The following is a 20,751-nucleotide window of genomic DNA, read 5'->3' as shown; positions in this document are numbered from 1 at the left end:
CCAAGTGCACGGTGAAGGACAGTTCTTGGCGTCAGAACACTTGGATTTGAACTCCAGCATGGGAGAGTTGGGCGAGTCAACCTCACTGAGCCCCAGTCCCTTTGCATCTCTGATGTGGAATGTTAATGCCACTTCCTCACATGTTATTGAGAAGATCAAATGAGGTAATCCCCAGGGAAGGCTTTGGGGACTCCCCAGGACTGCACAGGAGTGGGTGCTGTTGATTCGCATGCTAGGTTGCAGGAATGGGGTTGGGGGACAATGACATTATATCCAAAAGGGAAAGATTTTGCTGTTCTCTGGCACCTGGCACCCAGCACCTCCCCCACTGTGTTACAGTATGGGTTCTTCTTGATGATTAAATGGTGTCAGTCTGGGCGGGAGTCTTGCACCAAGCCAAAACCCCAAAGACTTTATTTATATCTGTTCCAGAGTCTTTTCATTTTGGTATCAGCTGAGCCAATTAAAGCACTCAAAATAGTCAAATATTTTGTAAAAGTCACAATACTATCTTATATCTTGCTAACATGTCATGATTTTAAAACTTAGCCATTTATAATTATAATATTTTGAACTTCATAACCACACTGAAATGGGAAGACACTTATTTTCAAAGTACCCTTAATCTTTTCTGCAATAAGAGGGATAAGTAATGATCTTATTTTGTGTATGGGTTAACTGGGGTTAACTGATTGACAATGGTTTGAGAATTAGTCTTGCAATTATTTACTTTGGTGCTCTAATGATAATTCTCTATTTCCCTAACTCCTATGTTTACTAATTGCACTTCTGCATGGAAGAATTTTTCCTTCTTCCCTGTTGTTTTAGAATATTAAGGATATCTTTAATATTTCTTACAGGTAAATTTTCTGGCAGTGAATTCCCTCAGCATTGTGTTTGTCTGAGACAGTCCTTCTTTCTTCTCCATTTCTGAAAGAGACTTCTTATGGATTCATAATTCTGTTTTGACAGGTTAAAACTAATTTTTTCAGCACTTTAAAGATGTTACACCACTGTCTTCTGATTTATATGGCTTCTGATGAGAAATGTAATGTTCCTTTTTTCTCTAGCTGGCTCTAAGATTTTCTCCATGTTTTTTGTTTCTTGCAATTTGAACATGACGGATCTGAGTGTGTGTGAGGGGTGTGTGTATGTGTGTGTGTGTGTGTGTGTGTAACATTAAAGTACTAATTGCCACAGCAAGACCCGCTGTTGGTGAGGGGTGCTAAAATTAGTGATGTAAAAGTTTAAGCAAATACGGATGTTTTCAGTCCCAAAGGATTGCCACCAAAGTATTTGGTAACTACAAAGGGGAAAATAATAACAGTGAATACTTCTGGCAGACACCACATTAATGAAGTGACCAAAGTTAACATCACCGGAGAACATACCAGCATCTTGTGCTGCCTGATAAGCCGCATGAGAAAGCCCTGCATCTCTGTGGTGTTCGTCCCCATGACGCATAACTTCATCTAATCACGACGAAACATCAGATAAACCCAAATTGAGGGACTGTCAACAGAGTAACTGACAAATGCTCTTCTGACTCAAGATCATGCAGGATAAGACTGGTGAACTGCTATCAACTGGAAGAGACAGCAGAGACATCACCAATAAATGCAATTTGAGTTAAATCCTGGAACTAAATGCAATTTGGGATCCAGGGTTGGATTCTGAAACATAAAAAGGACATTAAAGGAAAAGTGGTAGTGAAGTCCAATAAATTTTGTCTTCTAGCTAATAGCATTACCCCAAGGTTAGATTCTTGGTTTTGCTGATTGTTCTGCAGTTATGTAAGGTGTCAGTTAACATAAGGGCAAGCTGGGTAAAGGATGTATGGGAACTCTACTATTTTTACAATGTGACTGTGAGTCTAAAATTAGCTCAGAGTAAAAAGTTAACAAGAAAAGAAAAACAAGACTTTCTGAAGGCTGTGCAGTCAGCGCCCCTTGCCTGGGGTTGTGACTTGAGCATACACCTGTGGTGTCAGTTGGTTCACATGTTCTAAGTAGGTTTTAGCCACCGATCTGAAGCACTGCTTCTGTGAGTGTGGTCCCCAGGCCAGCAGCAGTAGCACCTGGGAACTAGTAAAAAGTGCACTTTCTCAGGTTCCACACTCAGCATGAGAAACGTGGAGAGTCAGACCCAGCAATCCTATTTTAACAAGTCCCGCAGGCCATTTTTATGTGCACTGAATTTTGGGAACCACTGACAGAAAGCACTGACAAGTCTAACTTATATACATCATATATTTTTTAATGGCACCTTTCAGCTTTGAGAATAAGGTCTTTTCCTGTAATCATGGGTTGGGAAGATGTGCCCCCTCCCCCACCTGCACAGACGCTCAGAGCCAGGGCATGACCTCTGCTGGTCATGGAGGAACTGGGACAGACTCCCCTTCCTGTCTGTACCACCCAGCCTTCGCTCCTCTGTTTGAGTAGCATAAGGATTAACTTTTGTTAAAAATGTTTACCTACATGGAGGCAAATGTGAATACAAAAGCAATTAGCACCAGCCTTTGACACAGCGCTGGGTGTCCTTAGCTCTGAGCTTCCAGAGCCTCCCTCTCCCTGAAGCCCGCCTGCCCGCAGCCCTTCTCTAATAACCCGCCTGGCCCGCTCCAGACTGTAGGCCCTCTTGCTCCGCGGTACCCTGAGTCACGGCCTGCATCACTCACACACAGCCTTGTAATGATTTATTCATGTCTGTCTTTTGTTGAAAAGTCCATGTTTAATATCTCATGGGTTGTTTTTTTGACTCCGTAAGCCCCTTAAGGGTTATAACTGGGTTTTACCTCTCTCTGGCTGGCACATGACAGGGGCCAGTAAATAGTTTTTTATTTGACCTTAGAAGAAAAGAACCAGGCAACCCAGACTAAGGTTCTAGAAGCTGTGCTTATTAATTTCTCAGCTATGATTGTACTTTAAGACAAAACTGTGTGGAGAGGGAAAAATAAAGACATTTTTCCACTGAAGGATGCACTCCTGAGCATCGACTATAAAGGTCAGGAAAGTAACCTGTCCCTGGGGCCTAGCCTGCGCCTTCATTGCAGGGAAAGAAGACACCTTTTCCTCTATTCTTATGTTCACTAAATGGGCCCTACGAATTAGACTGACAAAAGACGGGTTAGCAGGAGAAAAGGCACACACACTGGACTCCATATTCAGTCACCTAGTGGTTTATATGGCGTGGAAACTCCATAGAGAAGCACCGTTTTAAAAGAGAGCAATAAACAGCGACAACGTGCCAAGACAAAGGAAAAGGGATTTGGCCCTCAAGGACGCTCAGTTGTGGGAAGGTAAATATGTAGAAAGAAACTAATGAAAGATAAGTGTTGTTTATGCAGATTCAAGTCAGTGACATTTCATGATGTCACCTCCTCTTCCTGATACAGAAGAGGGGATGGGAACACACTTACAAAGGGCAAATTATGTCCTGCTTTCAGACAGAAAGGAGGAAGAGGAGAGATTTTCCTGCATCTCTTGTTTCTCAACTGACTTTAACTCAAAAGAATCCTCATGCCAAAGTGACAAACTTGGGTTTCCCGAGATCCTTCACTGCCAGGCTGCAGCTATTGTCGGACCCCAGCACCTTGTGGAAAGCAACCTCCCTCCTGCATCTCAGAACTGTGTCTGGTCATCTTGGATTGTCCAGACACCAAAATGACTACTCTTGGAAACTATGCAGGAAGTAAGTATTGGATGAAAGTGAAGACTTCATATCCTCCATTGATGCAGAAGCTGGCGCTGTTTGTGTTGGTGAGTTTTTAAAAACACATCACCCATGGTCATCCTTGGGTAGAAGATTTCTGCCTATTCTTAGGGCATTTCCTGAGTGAATTTTGTTCAGTCTTCCCTGCAGCTGTTTTGGAATTTAAGTCACTATAGAATTCCTTGCCCAAGAGAGCCTTATATCCGTGTAATCACTTTCACCATAATTATCAGAATCACCTAGGGAGTTTTTGTTGTTTCATTGTTGTTTGTTTTGTTTTGTGGTGCTGGGAATAAAACCCAGGGCCTCACATATGCAAGTCCACTGAGCTAAATCCCCAGCCCCCAGCCCTAGAGAGATAGAGATTTATGCAAATGAGGACTTTTCAGACCTTTCCCCGGAACTTCTCAATTAGAAGGAACCTTCATTTTTCATCTGCATTCCTCTCACCAAAAAAAATTAGGACTTCTGCATTGTAAGTGGGGTGGGGAACAAAGGGGTTCACCTCAAAGAAAATACAGGACCTGCCGTGGGTTTGGTGACAAGGATTCGTAGACTCCTGAGGTCTCATGCATGCAGATTGGATGGGCTGATCATCACTGAAATGATCAAAGCCTCACATGGTGCTGCACCCACCCTTGCCTCATGATTTCCTCCTGACTTTCTCCAGCCAGTGAGACCTTGGGCATCACCCCTCCACCTTCTCTGTGTACAACAGAGGGATTCATCTCTGTTTTCTCACAGAGTCAGTACAGCTCAGTACTTAACCTATATCCATGCCCGCTCTCTGTGAGCTGCTGCTTTGAAGGTACGAAGCAAACCTGGGGCGATCCCTGACTCAGAGCAACGAGGACTGAAACCAAGTCTCCAGAAAAGTGTCAGGGTGATCAGGAAGGAGTGAGAGTCATGTGAACTGAGACAGGGAAGAGCTGCCTCGAAGGCAGGCTTGAGAGGTGAGACGCTCTCAGCTGAAGCCATGGGTGGGCCAGAGAGAAAGATCCTGATCCCAAGAACAGATTCTGTGTCTTCCCTCCAGCATGAGGTTTTTGCAAGCATCTGCCATGAGCAAGAGCAGTTCAGGAGTGAAAGCAGGTCTAGAGTGAAGCAAAACTCACTGTGGTTTTATGTTTTTTTTTTTTTAATTCTTCTCACAAAGAAAAAGTAGAAATAACCATAGGTCAATGGGATCACTTTCAAAGACTCCAGGGTGACTCAATCAGGGAGTCAATCTAAGCCAACTAGCTGAGTTAAATTTTCAATATATGGGACATTGAAGCAAATTGCAATGAGAGAGCAGAGCTGTGGTGCCTGGCAAATCTTGCTCAGAACATGCCCCTCTCATTCTGCCATTTCCTGGTGCCATAGCTGATATGGTTTAGATATGAGGTGTGCTGCCAAAACCCATGTGTGAAACAATGCAAGAAAGTTTAGAGGGGAAATGATTGGATTATGAGAACCTTAACCCAATCAGAGCATTAATCCCCTGATAGGGTAGTAACTGTAGGTAGGTAGATAGGTAGGTAGGTAGCGTGTAGCTCGAGGAGGATCATTGGGGCATGCCTTTGGGGTATATATTTTTGTACATGGTGAGTGGAATCTCTTCTCTCTCTCTCTCTCTCTCTCTCCTTTTGTGTTTTGATGTCCTTAGACACTTTCCTCCACCACAATCTTCTGCCATGATGTCCTGCCACACTTCAAGCCCTGAGGAATGGAGCTGGCTATCTATGGGCTGAGACCTCTGGAACCGTGAACTCCAAAATAAATTTTTCCTCCTCTAAAAATTGTTCTTATAGAGTCTTTTTGGTCACAGCAGGAAAAAAAAAAAAAAAGCTAACTAAAACAATAACAAAGTAGTTATAACAAGAAATATCACATCCAGCTTCAAAGCATGGCTTGGAAAAAAAAATGAACTGACTTCCATTATGGTGGGAAGAGAGGTCAAAAGCCACCCACACTACAACCAAGTGTCTATGCCTAAAAAAGATGAAAAGGAGTATCTTGTTAATTAGGCAAACATGTTACAGCCAAAAGTTAAAATAAAGGAACATAGGATGCAAAAACTGAGTAAGTGAAGAACCCAACTCAGAAGAACAGCATGAAAAAGAAGAAAGTGTATCATGATTGTTTCACATGATGAAATGTTATAAAGAGTATAAAATCAATAAAACAAGTGGGAAAAGAAGAGATAAAACAATGAATTTTAAAAAGAGATGGAAAACCTTAACAAACAAGTTGAAGACTAATAAATATACTAAAACCAAAAAGCATCAACTGGACTTCCAGAGTATTTTGTGACTGACACAGAGAAAAGTATTGGGGTAATTAGGCAGAATAAAAAGATTTTTTAGGGCAAAGAAATAAAAGCAACTAAAACTATCTGACTTAAGGGTAATTAAAGATCCAAAGTCACAGAATTAAAAGAATAGGAGATGCATTCAAGGATAAAATAGAAGATGAATTTCCCAAAATGACAAAAAAGTGAATCTACAGGTCAAAGAAATATAGCTAATTCGAGGGGCTGGAGTTGTGGTTCAGTGGTGGAGCACTTGCCTGGCATGTGTGAGGCCCTGGGTTTGATCCTCAGCACTGCATATAAATAAATAAATAAAATTTTTTAAAAAGATCCATTTACAACTAAAAAGAAAAAGAAAAAAGAAATGTAGCTAATTCAAAAGAAAAGGAAGGAAAGAAGAAAGGAAAGAAGGAAAAGAAAGGAAACTGCATGCTCTGCCCTGAAAGGTTAACAATGTGGCCTCTAGGATCAAAGTCTCCAGCAGTTAATAGCTATGGCATCCTGGGCCTTTACTTAACCTCCATAAGCCTGCATTTTCACATTTGTAAACTATAGATATAAATGGCATTTTTCATCAGCCTTCAATTAGATCATTCTGAGCACAGTGCCTGGCTCATAACTGATGCTAACTAAGTTGTTACGATGAGGGTACAGAAGTTCAAGAATACAGACAGAAGTCTTCTGGAATCCATGCCTTCAGAGAGGGTAAACCACAGACTTCTCCACAGCAACACTACATGCCAGGTGATGATGGAGTGATGTCTTACAGGGCTTTTTAAGCTCTAAAGAGTCTAAAGTACAACTCAGCTAGGTGCAGCAGTGGTACACACCTGTAATCCCAGCTACTCAGGAGGCTGAGCTCAAGTCCAGTCTGAGCTGCTTAGTGAGATTTTGTCTCCAAATAAAAATTTCAGAAGGGCTGGGGACAAGGTTCAGTGGTAGAACACTTGCCTAATGTTATGGTTTGAATATGAGGTGTGCCCCTAAAGCTCATGTGTGAGACAATGCAAGAATTGTTTGGAGGTGAAATGGTTGGATTGTGAGACTTATAACCTAGTCAGTGAATTAATCCATTGATGTGGATTAATTGGGTGGGGCGTGCTAGAGGATGTGGGTCATTGGGGATGTGCCATTGCAGTCTATATTTTGTCCCTGGTGGGCAGAGCTAGCTCTCCCTGCTTCTGGTTGCCACATCCTGAGCTGCTTTCCTCCACCATGCCCTTCCGCCATGATGTTCTGCCTCACCTCAGGCCCAGAGCTATGGTCAGCCCACCATGGACTGAGCCTCTGAAACCAAGAACCAAAATAAGCTTTCCTCCCCTGTTTTCTTGTCAGGTCTTTTTGTCACAGCAATGAAAAAGCTGACTATAACACCCCTAGCAAGCCGGAGGCCCTGGGTTTAAACCTCAGTCCTGCAAAAAATGAAGTGCTTTCCAAGAACATTACACGAAACACAGTGTGACTCAGGCATAATGGCAATAAGCAGATTCACACGGACAGACCTGGAAGAAGACAGGAGAAGCCATCTGATCTAAAATCTGACCAGCCACATGATGAATCCAAACATTTCTTTTCTTAAAAGAAAGAGAAAGAGAGCAAAACAGACACAGAGAGAAAAGGAATGGTGGAGAGTAGTGATGCCCACATTAAAATAATTATAAAAATTTATGATTAAATTAAAGAAGGTGAATGCTATGAACTAAAACAATATAAAAATTAAATACTAGAAAAACTCATGTTTTTGGGAAATGAGATGGAAAGAAAAATGAAAATGCTCACATGTTCATCATTTAATCCAGGGAGTCAGTCAACACAAACGAGTGACACATATAATTTTTTTAAATGTTTTTAAAGAAAGAAATGCAATGATTTCAACATCTTAATTTTTTTTTACTTCTCAGCTTTATATGGTTCTTTAGAGAAATATCATCTCTTAAATGAAGAAACATTTATCTGAAGTTTAATGATTTCTTTATTTCTAGTCAGTTATTTTTCCTTTTTAAGTCCAGTCAAATTTAATTACTGTTTTTCAAATGTCATATTTGAATTCATTCCATTTTTGCAAAAGCTTTTCTTTCTACAGCTTTATCTATTATCTAACCATGTTCAGATGCCTAAAAAGATGTTGGAAATTGTGTTCACTCAACAGTAATGATTTTTTTTCTAGATTGAGGGGTTTTGGGATAATTTTTAACTTTTAGATTTTCCTGCAGTGTTTGAATTCTTTATAGAGAACCTTTTTATTCATCCAGTAGATCAACCAGTCACCTTGGTAGAGGTATTTTTCTTAAGAGGAAGAAAAAAAACAGAAGCAAGTATCCCAATGCTAATGGTTATTAATTCTGAGTCGTAGCAATGTTATTGACTATTAATTGTTTTTTACAGTCCTCTGTTGTTTTTAAGTATTCACAATTAACATAAAATATGAGGTAAAATGCATTCAGTACTATATGGTGGGAAAATTGACAGATTTGGATTTGAATATTGGCAAATTTGCTGATTCCTCTAAGTTTTGGTTTCCCCATCAGTGAAACAGGGTAACTGCACTAACCCCGCAGCTAGTTGCGTATCTTAAAAGAGGCAAGGCCTGTAAAATGACCACATTCGTCAGCAGTCTCAGCAAAGGGACCAACTTCAACCCTGTTCCAAAAGATGCCAGGCTGTGTTCATGGACCTGATACTGTCCCCTTCTCTTCTCAGTCACCCTGGCAGCTGTCTCTCTTTCTGCTGTCATTGTGCCCATTGGACCAGCCGCTGGGCTGCCTCTCCTGGTAGGGGCCTGAACTGAGACACCCGAATGTGCTCTGAGTTACTGATGAGATACCAGCCGATCGAGCTGGAAGAGGGGCTACAGAAGAATGCTGGCCCCCCCTGTTGGGTTTCATGGCAGCTATTTCAAGCATGCGGGGGGCTGTATCTGTGTGCTGCTGTGTTCACCCAATCCTCAGTCATTTAGCAAACAGTTACTGAGCTGCTGCCCCTGCCAGCTGCTGCCCTGGCGTTGGAGGAGGAAGAGGAAAGGCACAGCCCAGTCTTCCGCGCTCCATAGGCCTCAGAGCGGATTCTGCAGCACGAACTTACCAAACAGTGGTCCCAGAGGCTCAGATGGGTGTTAAGGTGGACTTTTTGCCCCTTAAGATCTAGATAAGATGCCTCAAAACCCTCCTCTGTTCCTCCTTTCCCAAGAGGGCCGTGAATTCTAGGGGCTGTTTTTGTGGTCGTCTCTGACTCTGAGACTCTGAGGAGTCTAAGGAGGGCTTTGTAATGGACCCCTGGAAGCTTTCCCGTGCACCCTGCCCCGGCACACATGGCTTCTCTCTCCTTCCTTGCCACCTTAGTTTCTCATCTTCTGGATCATTCTGGGGAACGACCAGTCTGACCTTCTGTGAAGAATGGAACAGTTCCTGCCCTCCAGAGCCCTTCCCTTTCCAATTTACCCTTCAGCGAGACAAGGGCCCCTGGCCTCTTACTGCCAATGAATACCTCTGAGTAGCTTCACAAAGCAGAGCGCCTTACAATCACTGCGGATGCGGATGGTATTATTGATGGCAGTCCAAGGTCTTTCTGGAATGCAGAGCTGTCGGGGCGGGCATACCCAGTCATAGCTCTTTGTCCCCAAACACTTCCCATTTGATTTATGTGATTGCTTCTCATCTCAGTGATGGCAGTTGGGGTGGGGTGAGTCTTAACACAGCCTGATACTCCTTGTGCAGGGCACACAGGCTCTTGCTGAAAGTTTCAAGTATCCATTCTTGGTGCTGGAGTCTGGAGACCGTCATCCCTCTACAGACAATGGCCTCTCACCAGAGAATCTCCAGGACAATTTTAGAACATGCCTCAATCAGTTCCATTTTCAAAGCCCTACCTCAGAGGACACTCCATGAGAGCCCTCAGAGGTTCCATGAACAGCAGCCATAATGGCCAGTAGACAGTGGGCAGAGGGGTGTGGGTGCTGCTCCCTTGGCTTCCAGTGGCCTGCTGAGCGTAGGTCACAGTGACGGGCCCATCAGGCAGTTCTGTGGTGGCTTCTAATCCAGTCATTCAGCTGCATTTCAGCCCCCGAGCCACCTCTGGCTGCCAAGGGAAGCAGAGGAAGGTGGTTCATGTGCAGGTGTCAGGAAGTCCCCTAGACTTCCCGCCCTTGGACTCTCCATTTTCTTAATTAAGTGAAACCCTTGATCCTTCCCTTCTCACTATCTCTAAATTCCCTCATCTTTTTATCTCCTCCCTTCGAAAGCTCATTTCTGGTTTTTCCGGGACCTGACCTGAGGTGGTTGGGTCATTAACAACTCCTAGATTCTCTGAACTAGATGATAGTGTCACCAAAACCCTGAGGAGAAAGAAACCCAGGGCTTCTCCACCCAGCCCTGCCCAGGACTGATGACCAGAGAACTCTCAGACCAGGTGCTGCCCTACATATCCACATTCATTAAACAATTGTTTGTTAGTATTCAGGTCCCAAACCAGTGCACGCCGCATGTTCCGTGAGTGTGAAGTCTCAACTCCTGTCCTCCTGGGTGCTCTGACCCCCTGGGGTAAAACAAACACCAGGTTGCTATAATTGGGATCCTAAATGCCCCCAAAGGCCTATGCGTTGCAGGCTTAGTTCCCAGCCAGTGGTGATGTTGCGAGGAACCTCTAGGCATTGGGGCCTGGAGGAGGAAGCTAGGTCACTGAGGTGTGCCCTTGAGGGAGAGATCAGGACTGCAGCCCCTCCTCCCCTTGCTTCTGGCTGCCATGAGGTGAGCAGACCTCCTCTGCCAGGCACTCCTACCTTGATGCGCTGCCTCCCACAGGCCCCAAAGCAACAGGGCCAACCACATGACTGAAACCTCCAAAACTGTGAACCAAAATAAACCTTTCCTCCTTGTAAGTTGTATATCTTGGGTATTTTGTTACAGTGATGGACAGCTGACTAACACAAGGGCAGATGGACCAAGGAATCAACATGAGGCGACCAGAATCTCTTGGTTCCGTTAGAAGCTGAGGACTGAGCTCGGTCATTCCCCGCTTTTCTCCAGTCGCTCCCCCTGTGATTTTAAGAGACACTCTCTGAGTGTGCACTGTGAGCCAGGCATCGGCCAAGTGCCTCCTGTCCATTACTGCATGCAGTCCCCAGAATAACCACATGACGCAGGAACAGTGACGACCCCTGTCTTACACCTAAAGGAACTGCAGCGCAGAGAAGGGGCTCACCCCGCGTACAGATGTTAAAGGATTCACAGTTAGGTCTGGCCGAGGTCAAAGCTTTGAACACTTAACCATGTAACGTGATTAACCACAATACTAGTCACCCTAAAAAGACAAACAAGTAAACCAAAAGAGAAACAAAAATAGCCCTTTGATTTGCCACCTCACTTCCCTTCAAAGCACAGCTTCCCTAAGACTTTGAGAGTTGCTATTTCCTCTCTTCTCCACTCATCTCCCCTGACCTACTGCGGTGAGACCCTGTCTCCACCACATGACAGGCTGAGGTCGCCGCTGGCTCTGCATCACCAGAGACCACCCACCCTTCAGCACGAGCCATGGCTGTCTCCGGGCAGTCCTTGGCACTGCGACCCTGTGCCACCCTGAAACTTCTCACCAGCCTGCTGCTGGTTTGGTTCCGCCTCCTGGGGCGCTCCTCTTCCTGGCCCCTCTTCCTTATGCATCCCATACACATCCTCCAGGAACGCTTTCACCCCTGCTTCACGAGACACTTCTTGAGCTGGGCTTAGTCTGTTGGTTGCAGACGAAAAGTAAAGGAGGTCTCGGCCTGCCTGCGTTTGTCTCAGTGTTGAATGAGAGAAGTGTGTGTGTCCACAGCTGACCCGAGCCTGGAAGACTCCTTAGGGTCAGCCGATTAGCATGAGGAGCAATGCGTGGCTTTGATAGGTGGAACCACAGGGTTCTGGACTCAGTCCTTATGATCAGGAAACCTCTCCAAGTCTAGTGCGGCCACAGGACTTGCCTGCCCTGCTGTAAGGATGTTACCCGAGGCACTCATGGGAGGATGTGTGTCCCTGAGATGAAGAGACACTTTTTCTGAAATTCCGACTGCCTCCTGATCAACGTCTGCACGTGGCAGCATTTGGGGGGAACGCACTTGCATTAGAAGGGCCACCCGAGAGCAGCATTCCCAGGTGAGCTCGGGGGCTCCCCTCCCGACACAAGAGCCGCCTCCAGGTTCAGCAGAAGAGCTTGACAGCCAGTGAATCATGGAATCGGCTTTGGGTCCACAACAGGCCCTTTGGAAAAGATAGAACCTGAGGTGGTGGAAATATCCAGCTAGTGAATATTTTTATTATTTAAAGCAAGTATTTTATTTCAGAATCATTTTCAATTTACAGAAAAGTTGCAAAGATAGTACAGAGTTTCCCATACCCTTCATCCAGCTTCCCTGAATGCTTACATCTTACAAAACCCTGGAACAAGTGGCAAAACTGAGAAATTAACGTGGATCCGTTCCTTTTAACTGAGCTACAGACTTTTCTCAGATGTCACTCCTCTTCAGATTTTCTCAGATTTCACTAAAACTTACCCTTTCTGTTTCAGAATCTGATTTAGGAGACCACAGTGCATTTAGTATTCATGTCTGAGCAGTCTCCAACAGTGACAGTTTCTTTTTTCTTTTTTTGACAGTGACAGTTTCTTTTTTCTTTTCTTTTTTTCTTTTTTTTTTTTTTTTTTTACTTTTTAGTGCTAGGGATTGAATCCAGGGCACTTAACCACTGAGTCACTTCCCCAGCCCTTTTTTTATTTTTTAATTTTGAGACAGGATCTCACTAGATTGCTTATAGCCTCACTAAATTGCTAAGGCTGGCTTTGAACCTGTGATCCTCCTACCTCAGCCTCCTGAGCCTGATTACAGGGCACGCCACCATGCCCGGCTTAACCCTGACTTCTTGAAGACCACTTGTCAGATATTTTGTGAAATGTCCCTCTGCCTGGGTTTGTCTGATGTTTTCTCAGGATGAGGCTGCAGTTACGAGTCTGGGAGGAGAAGCTTACAGAGGTGACCCAACCCTCTGTTTGTATCACATCAGGGGCTGTGTGACATGGATGGCCTTGTCACTGCCGATGTCAACCTTGATCCCTGGGGTAAGAGAGTGCTTGGCTGATTCTCCAAGACAAAGTTACTATTTTCACTCTCCACACTCTGTAAGCAAGTCCAGTCCCCACCCCACCCCACTCTCACACACACAGGGAGGGAATTAAGCTCGGCCTCCTGGGGGGAAACGTATCCACAAATATAATGTGGAATTATCCAGAAGGAAGAGATGCCGGTGGACATGGTGGCTTAAAATGTTTCCCAAATTGGAGGGCAGCTTTCAACTGCACCGCCAAAATCTACTCTGACTCATTTTTCTTCCTCCCTACTCTCTCCAACGAGTGAGAATTAAACTCTGTACCTTTGTTTGGGTCTTGGGAGGACACTAAGCCCCTGAGAGAGACTCACCCCATTTCTGATGTCACCACCTTGGGAGAGAGGAACCAGTGAGAAGCTCAGCCTCCCCTGATAAAGGATCCAGGAGTCTTCTAGGGTTCTAAGCCCCGCTAGGGCAGGACCTGGGTGGAGTTTCTCTTTTCCTGTCGGGTTGATGCTGTGACCATGGCCTTACCCTCCCCGCTGTCTTTGGAGCATGAAGGACAGGGGCTCAAACCGAGAAGCTCAGATCAATAGCCATTGACTTGGGGTCCAACCCATAAGCCGCATGTCCCTGGAGCCAGAGGTAAGAGAAGAATGAGATTGGGAAGGGGGTGCCTTTTTTTTTCTCTTGGTTTTCATTGTTTTTTTTCAAATGCTCAATTCATGAGTGCATGCCTGGGATGGAGGAGGCACCCAAATAAGCCATCTGCAAACATCACAAAAGCCAGGTGTCCACTCGGCAACGCCATCTCAACCCACCAGAAACCTCCTGAAACCCGAGGGTCATTCTAGAATCTCCCTCCTCCTCCACCTCCACTCTCAGTCAGACACCACACCTGCTGTTCCTGCTTCTTACATACTTGTGTGCTATCAAAAGGGCTGCCGCAGTAGCTCTGGAACATTCCAGCCCTGTGCATTTCAAAGAAAGGTCTGGCACTGGACCTTAGAAGAGACAGCTTCTAAGCCCTGGGAACACCCTGCCTGGGAAGAGGGTCAGTGTTTACCTGGAACCGTGAGCCATGCCACACGGTTTATCCTGCCAGTGTGACTCATGGGAGAGGCCTTGGCCTCAAAGCATCAGCTAGACTCCTGGAGGGACTGGAGACAAGTAACTAGTCACGAGTCCCCGTGGGTGCTCCATGTCTAAGTGACCAGCATGCAATGAACTCTGAACCCCACGGCTCAGGTGAGCTTGCCTAGCCGCCCACACTGCATGTGGTCACACCTCACTGCGGACAGAATGCAGAGGGACCGTGTGGCTCCACAGGTGGGACGCCCAAAGCTCGCCGCGGCCTTGCCTGGGCTCTGCGGCACGTGCTTTGCTGATTTTAGTCTTATCCCTTCACTGTGATACACCATCACTGCCAGTAGATCTCAGCCCTCCTGAGATCTGTGCGTCCAAGCAAAGCGCTACCCTGAGGGTGTCCAGGGGAACCCAGCGCAGTAGCAGGTCAGCCCCTCCTCTTCACCCCTGGTGACGCTTGGTTTCCACTCTCCCTGTTCCTCCTGACCGCTGCGCCTCCTCCAGGCCAGCTCCCCTCCTCTCCACCCCTCCACTGCTGGGCAAACCACTGCCTAACGCCTCCAGAATCGCAAGCCGCCTTGGCATAACATCGAAGCCTTTGCTGAACAGGACCGGCTGCCAGCCCAGCCTCCGTCTCGCCGTGAACCTTCTAGTCTCATCACATCGTGCTTTTCTTGTGCTCAGCACGCTGAAGGCTCCCTGCCTTCATTCCCGGCTCAGGCCACTCCCCCTCCTAGTCTCCTCCCGCTCTTGTCCCTTGTCTGATACTACTCGGCTCTGCAAACCCAGCCCAGGTTCCAGCCGCTCCCAGCAGAGCTCCCTGATGGTACCAACACGGAGCCTCAGGCCTTCGTCGAGCTCAGAGCACCGAGCTCTGCGTGGACAGCTAATGCCCTGCAACCTGGCTTTTCCATTATGTCTGGGTCTTGTCTTCCCACCTAGAAGGGACAAGCCCAGGGGCTGCGACAGTGTCTGGTTCTCAGTCGGTGTGGACCAATGTTTGTCCACACAAGGCCCTGAAGAACCCAGCAGGCTCCTCCTGGTCACACGTAGGCTTCTCCCCGTGAACCCAGGGTCTTCCCAGGGCCTTCTTCCCCAAGCTTCCACACCCCCCCCCCCGAGTTAGTATGGCCCTCTTCCAGCTACTGGAACAAGTTGTTACCTTTGGTGTTCACTTCCTAGGCCTGCCATCACAAAACACCAGAACACAGGTGGCTTAACACTACAGTAATGCGCTGTCACACAGCTCTGGAGGCGGGAAGCCACAATCACGCCCTCGGCAGGGCTGTGCTCCCTCCGAAGGCTCTGGTAAGAATCCTCCTCACCTTCTCCACGCTCCTGGTGTCTCACCTACAGTCATCAGAGCTCCGTGGCGTGCCGCTGCAATGCTGCACTCTGCTTGTGTTGTTCTGGAATATTCTCCCTGTGTGTCTGTCCTCACAGGGTCATCTTCTTATAAGGACACCAGTCACAGTGGATCGGGGTCCCACCCGACTCCAGTGTGACCTCATCTTAACTACAGTCATGAAATGTCAGCGATGGACCACATAGAAAACAGAGGTCCCATAAGATTATAACGGAGCTGAAAATCCGCGCTGCCTCGTAGTTTACTGCAGATGTTTAGATGCACTGTGTTGCAGATGTCTGCAGTATTCAGTACAGGAGCAGACTAGCCACACAGTGACATCTGTCACTAGGAGGCACAGGCCACACTGGACAGCCTCTGCGTGTGGTAGGTGCTGCCATTCGGGTTGTGTAAGTACACTCCGTCATGTTCCCGGTGACAAAATTCCTAAGTATGCATTTCCCATTGTTACGCAATGCACTACGGTAGTGACATCTCCAATAACACCGTTTCCAAGTTACCTTACCTTCAGAGATACGGGCTCATGGCTTCAACATACCTTTTTGGAGGGGGACACAATCCAGCCCACGACACTGTTGAGTGGTACCCCTGTCCCCATGCTCACGCTCCGTTAGCACTCCCTCCTCCCCTAAATCCTGGGCTCTTCAAGTCGAGGCAAGTCCTCCCCGCGTGCGACGCCTCCAAAGCGCTGGGCTGGAGCAGGTGGGCCGTGCGTGCTCCTGGATTACACTGATGCGACGTCATGCCAACCACCGTGGACTCCAGACCCCACTCTCACCAGAAGGCAGAGGAAGAGGCCTTGACTGGGCCGGGTCATTTGTTCCCCCGATAGCCAGCTCAGGTTAGTGTCCACAGTGTCCCTTAGCTCCTGACCTGGCCAGCTGATCCTGGCACTGCTGGCTTCTCTGTCGCAGCCTTCCTCTCTCCCCATCGCCCTGCCTTCCCGGGCGGGTGCAGCGTTGGCACCATCATCCGGATACACGAGGCTCGGGACACCACGTCACCTTGATCATCTGGATATTTCATCAGGATTTTTTTTTCTAAATGGAATTCAAAAGCTCCTTGACTCCTTCCCTTTGTCAGCACCTATGCATCATCCCAAATATTATACAATACAGACGTGTTGAAAGATCATAGGTTCCTCATTATCATGTACAATTTTTATATGTTTATGTATCAAATGAAAATAAATTTAATTGCAATTTGAAAAAAAAAAAGAAAGGAAATCCATTTGATGACTATCATAATCCAAACTTCTGATTCATCTTTTTAATCAACTTAAAATACACTCTTTGCCACTAACCAAGCCTGTTTCTACCTCTGCCACAAGGAGCCAAGTCCAGGGGAGCAAAGCTGAGCTTTGCGGGGAGACCAAGGCCTCTTTCCACAATTCTGGGTGTTTCCACTAAAGCCTCTTCTTCACCCAAGATCATTCCTAACCCATGACTATGCTAATGGCCCAAGAGAGGCAAGCCCATCTGAGCCCATCTGACCTGCCTGCCTGCTGCCCACAGAAACTTCTTGGAGGATCCCAGCTGCAGTTCCTTAGCTGCCACCACAGGAGTTTGGAGACAATGGGGACATCTGCTACCTGGAGAAGGTAAGGAAGCAGAAATCTTACTTGAGTGACCACACTTCAGGTTTAAGTGCTTCCCAAAGGATGCGTAACCCTGCATGTCAATATTTTAGGACCCTGGAAACAATGTGTTACTACTGGCCCCCCTTCTCCATTGGGAGTCTTTATAAGACAAAAACCTCTGATTGAAATGGAAGTGATCACAGGCTCCGTGCCCCCCTGATTGCGCTCCATCTGGGAGCTTGGAGCTCACTCACGTGGGGCCCAGACTGGACAGTTATGGGTCCCACAGATACATATTATCAAATGCTCCCCGAGTTACGTACCCATCACCCATCAGTTGGTGTCGGGACACACGAGGGGCCTTGTTTACAATTGGCTGACACTCAGACACCACGGGCATCGGGTGGGCGAGGAGGCGGCTAGCGTTTCTTCAACACCTCCCTTTCCTTGTTGGGAAAGAAAATGAATCATTTTTAAAATCATCCTCCTGGTGAAAAATAACATCTGTCTCCAAGTCGTACTTAAAGGTCATAGAACATCTGAATCATTTCCTCCCATTCTCCTTTCCCATCTCCACCATGGAGGCTTCTAGAAGGTTCTCCTCCATTCTGGGGCCTTTCAACAATCCTTTCCTCAAATCCCCTGCATGCTCAGCTCCAGCTCCAGGAACATCTTGTCCTCTACCATCAAGGCTCAGCGGGGTTCTGGATGCGATGTCTTCAGAGTCCAGGGCCTGCCAAGTCCTGAGTGAGAATCTCTGCAGGTGGGCCTAGGACTGCATTTCCAGAACTTCCAGGCCTGTTCTGAGTGGGACCTGCCAGCCGCCTCCCTTGAGGCCATCAGCTTGGATGCTGGACTCGCCTTTGACTTGAGCCAGTCTCCCCCTGTAAGGGCTTAGCCTGGTTCCTACTGCCCAAGTTGCCATGGGGACAGTCTGCCCAGGAGCCTGCACCACCACACCCAGTTCTCAAGCACTGTCCCCTCCCCTGTGGGCTCAGGAGTCATCCAGTACTCGCCAGGTTGGAAGCCTAGTTCGCGCTACCAATGCTAAATGAGAAAAGGGGCGTTCCCCGGGCCGGACAGCCAGGAACGCGTGGATGTCTGTCTCTGTCTTCATGCACTAAAACAATAACCCAGAGTGTGAGCTGGAAGATGGCACAGCTGACCTCTACGAGGAGGAGAGGACACCAGTGGCTGAGGGCGGTGATCACAAGGCTTCAAGGAGGAGGAGAAAGGGGCAGTGCCAGGCTGGACACCCACAGCCAAGTCTTCCAGGGCTGGCCCATGCAGGCCAGGTCACCTTCCAGGACAAGCAGGACCACCTGCAGGAGCCACATTAGGGCAGGCCCTGCTTCTAGTCCTCCACTGGACTGTTCATTTGAAAGAACACGGGTGGCTGCTCTCTGCAGGCCCTGCTCCTGGACCATCCCCAGCCTGTCCCATGCTCCCCGCGTGCACTCTCTGTTGGCCTCACAGCAGCAGAGGTCAGGTCACTGTCCCCAAGAACACGCCCCGCCCTAAGAGCTCTTAGCTGGTGGCCTGTTCCTCCCAGGTGGCAAGCTAACCACACAGCTTGGCAAATCCCAACCCCCTCAGCCTGGCTCTCCCTCCATGGGCAGCAAGGAGAGGGACCAGGAGCCCACAGACAGCCTTGGTCACTTGGCATTCTTCAATCCCGCTCTCTGCCAGGCATGGGGATAGAATGGCGAAACCCATGAGTCCTTGTCCTCAGGAGACCTGGTGTCGTGACCAGATGCTAACACACACGAACATGGAACTTCAGACCCTAACCAGTGCTGGGAAAGAACACAGCCCGGAAGCAGGGGAAGCTGCCTGAGCTGGGCAGGGCACGAGGCCCTCCTTGGGCCCCAGACCAGCCCCTGGCTGGATCAAGGGAGTGCGGACCAGAGTCCTCCCCAGAGTCCTGAGTGCAGAGAGTTGCCCCCCAGGGAGAGCAGGAAAAGGTAGTGCCTGCGGATCTCCCTAGGGGTTGAGGAGTGTTCCTGACCCCTCGCCAGGGACTCTTCCTATGTGCACACTTCCAACTTCAGTATGAAAGCATGTCACCTCTTAAACAGGACGCAAGAGTGCCACCATCTTCCCAGAAAGACTCATCCCAGGGAAGCCTGATGGGAAACCCTCATCCCCAGTATCCAGATGGCTGCAAGTTATGATGTGTGACTCTACTTCAGGGCAAACGTGTCCACTGGCATAGCAGATCTAGTGCCTCAGGCCCATGATACCAGTAGGGACCCTTGAAAATGATTTAATCATTTATTTTGGGGGTGGGGTCGGGTTGGCTACTAGAGTTTTAACCCCAGGGTGCTTGACCACTGAGCTGCATTCAGCCTTTGTGTGTGTGTGTGCGCGCGCACGTGTGTGTTTTGGTACTGGGAATTGAACTCAAGGGCACTCGACCACTGAGTCACATCCCCAGCCCTATTTTGTATTTTGTTTACAGACAGCGTCTCACTGAGTTGCTTAGGGCCTCGTTGAGTTGCTGAGGCTGGATCCAACTTGTAATCCTCCTGCCCCAGCCTCCCAAGTTGCTGAGATTACAAGTATGTACCACCGCACCCAACTTCTGATTTAATCTTTTCTAAATCCAAAGAAAGCATCACTATAATTCACTCTGGATTATATTTGTCTTTATACCAATGCAATTTAAGATGATTTTTCATGCTTTTTTTTTTTTTTTTGGAGGAAACAGACCACAAGGTCATACTATGTCACCACCCTAAATGCAGGCACTGAACTTGACTCTTACTGACTTCTGGATTAAATACAGGTCGGTCCCTGAGGACCAAGGGTTCCAGCTCCTTCCGGTGAATGTTACCAGCCAGCACTCCTAACAAGAAAAGGAAGAATCAGGTGGCCCAAGATGCCAGGGATGGAGCACTGGCAAAGGGGAAGAAGAGGTAAGGCGACCAGGATCCTGCAAAGGGCCGGACTTGACCTTGAGAGCCCTTGTTCTTTAGCTCAACCAGGGTGAACTCCTTCCACGATAAGAGGATTAGTAGTAAAAGGCAGAAATAAATGGATGAATAGGCTAACAGGTTCAATTAATTTAAAGTCAGAAATGGAATTGAATGCTTAGAGTCCCAACCTCTGGAGGAAGAGGCAAAATGTTATGAATGCAGTCCAGCCGGGCAGGCCCTGCCTTCAGGGGCTCGTTGCCTAGGGAGAAAGATGAAGAAGTAAAAGTCGCAAACTATTGCCACATTAAAGGGACAGTGGGAATGTGGAGGAGGAAAATCTATGCCTCAGAGAGTCAGGGACAAACTCACGAGCAGGTTATATTTAAACTGGGTCTCGAAGGATGTGTAGGAGTTCACAGCTGAAGGGCTCTGGAGTCAGGGAAACCAGGGGTCCAGGCCCAGACCTATTTCTTACTACGCATGTGACCAGAGACATCATGTAGCCTCTCTGTGGCTTAGCTTCCCCATCTATCAGACATTTGCCCTGAGGAGTTCAGGGGATGATTCAAAAACAATAATAGGCAGGAGAATCATGAGTTCAAAGCCAGCCTCAGCAACTTAGCAAGGCCCTCAGCAACTCAGTGAAACCTGTCTCAAAATAAAAAACTGGGCTGGAGATGTGACTCAGTGGTTAAGCATCCCTGGGCTCAATCCCTGGTACACACACACAC

Source organism: Sciurus vulgaris (genome assembly GCF_902686455.1).
Source record: "Sciurus vulgaris genome assembly, chromosome: 2".
Taxonomy (NCBI): domain Eukaryota; kingdom Metazoa; phylum Chordata; class Mammalia; order Rodentia; family Sciuridae; genus Sciurus; species Sciurus vulgaris.
This window is presented reverse-complemented; position numbering follows the sequence as displayed.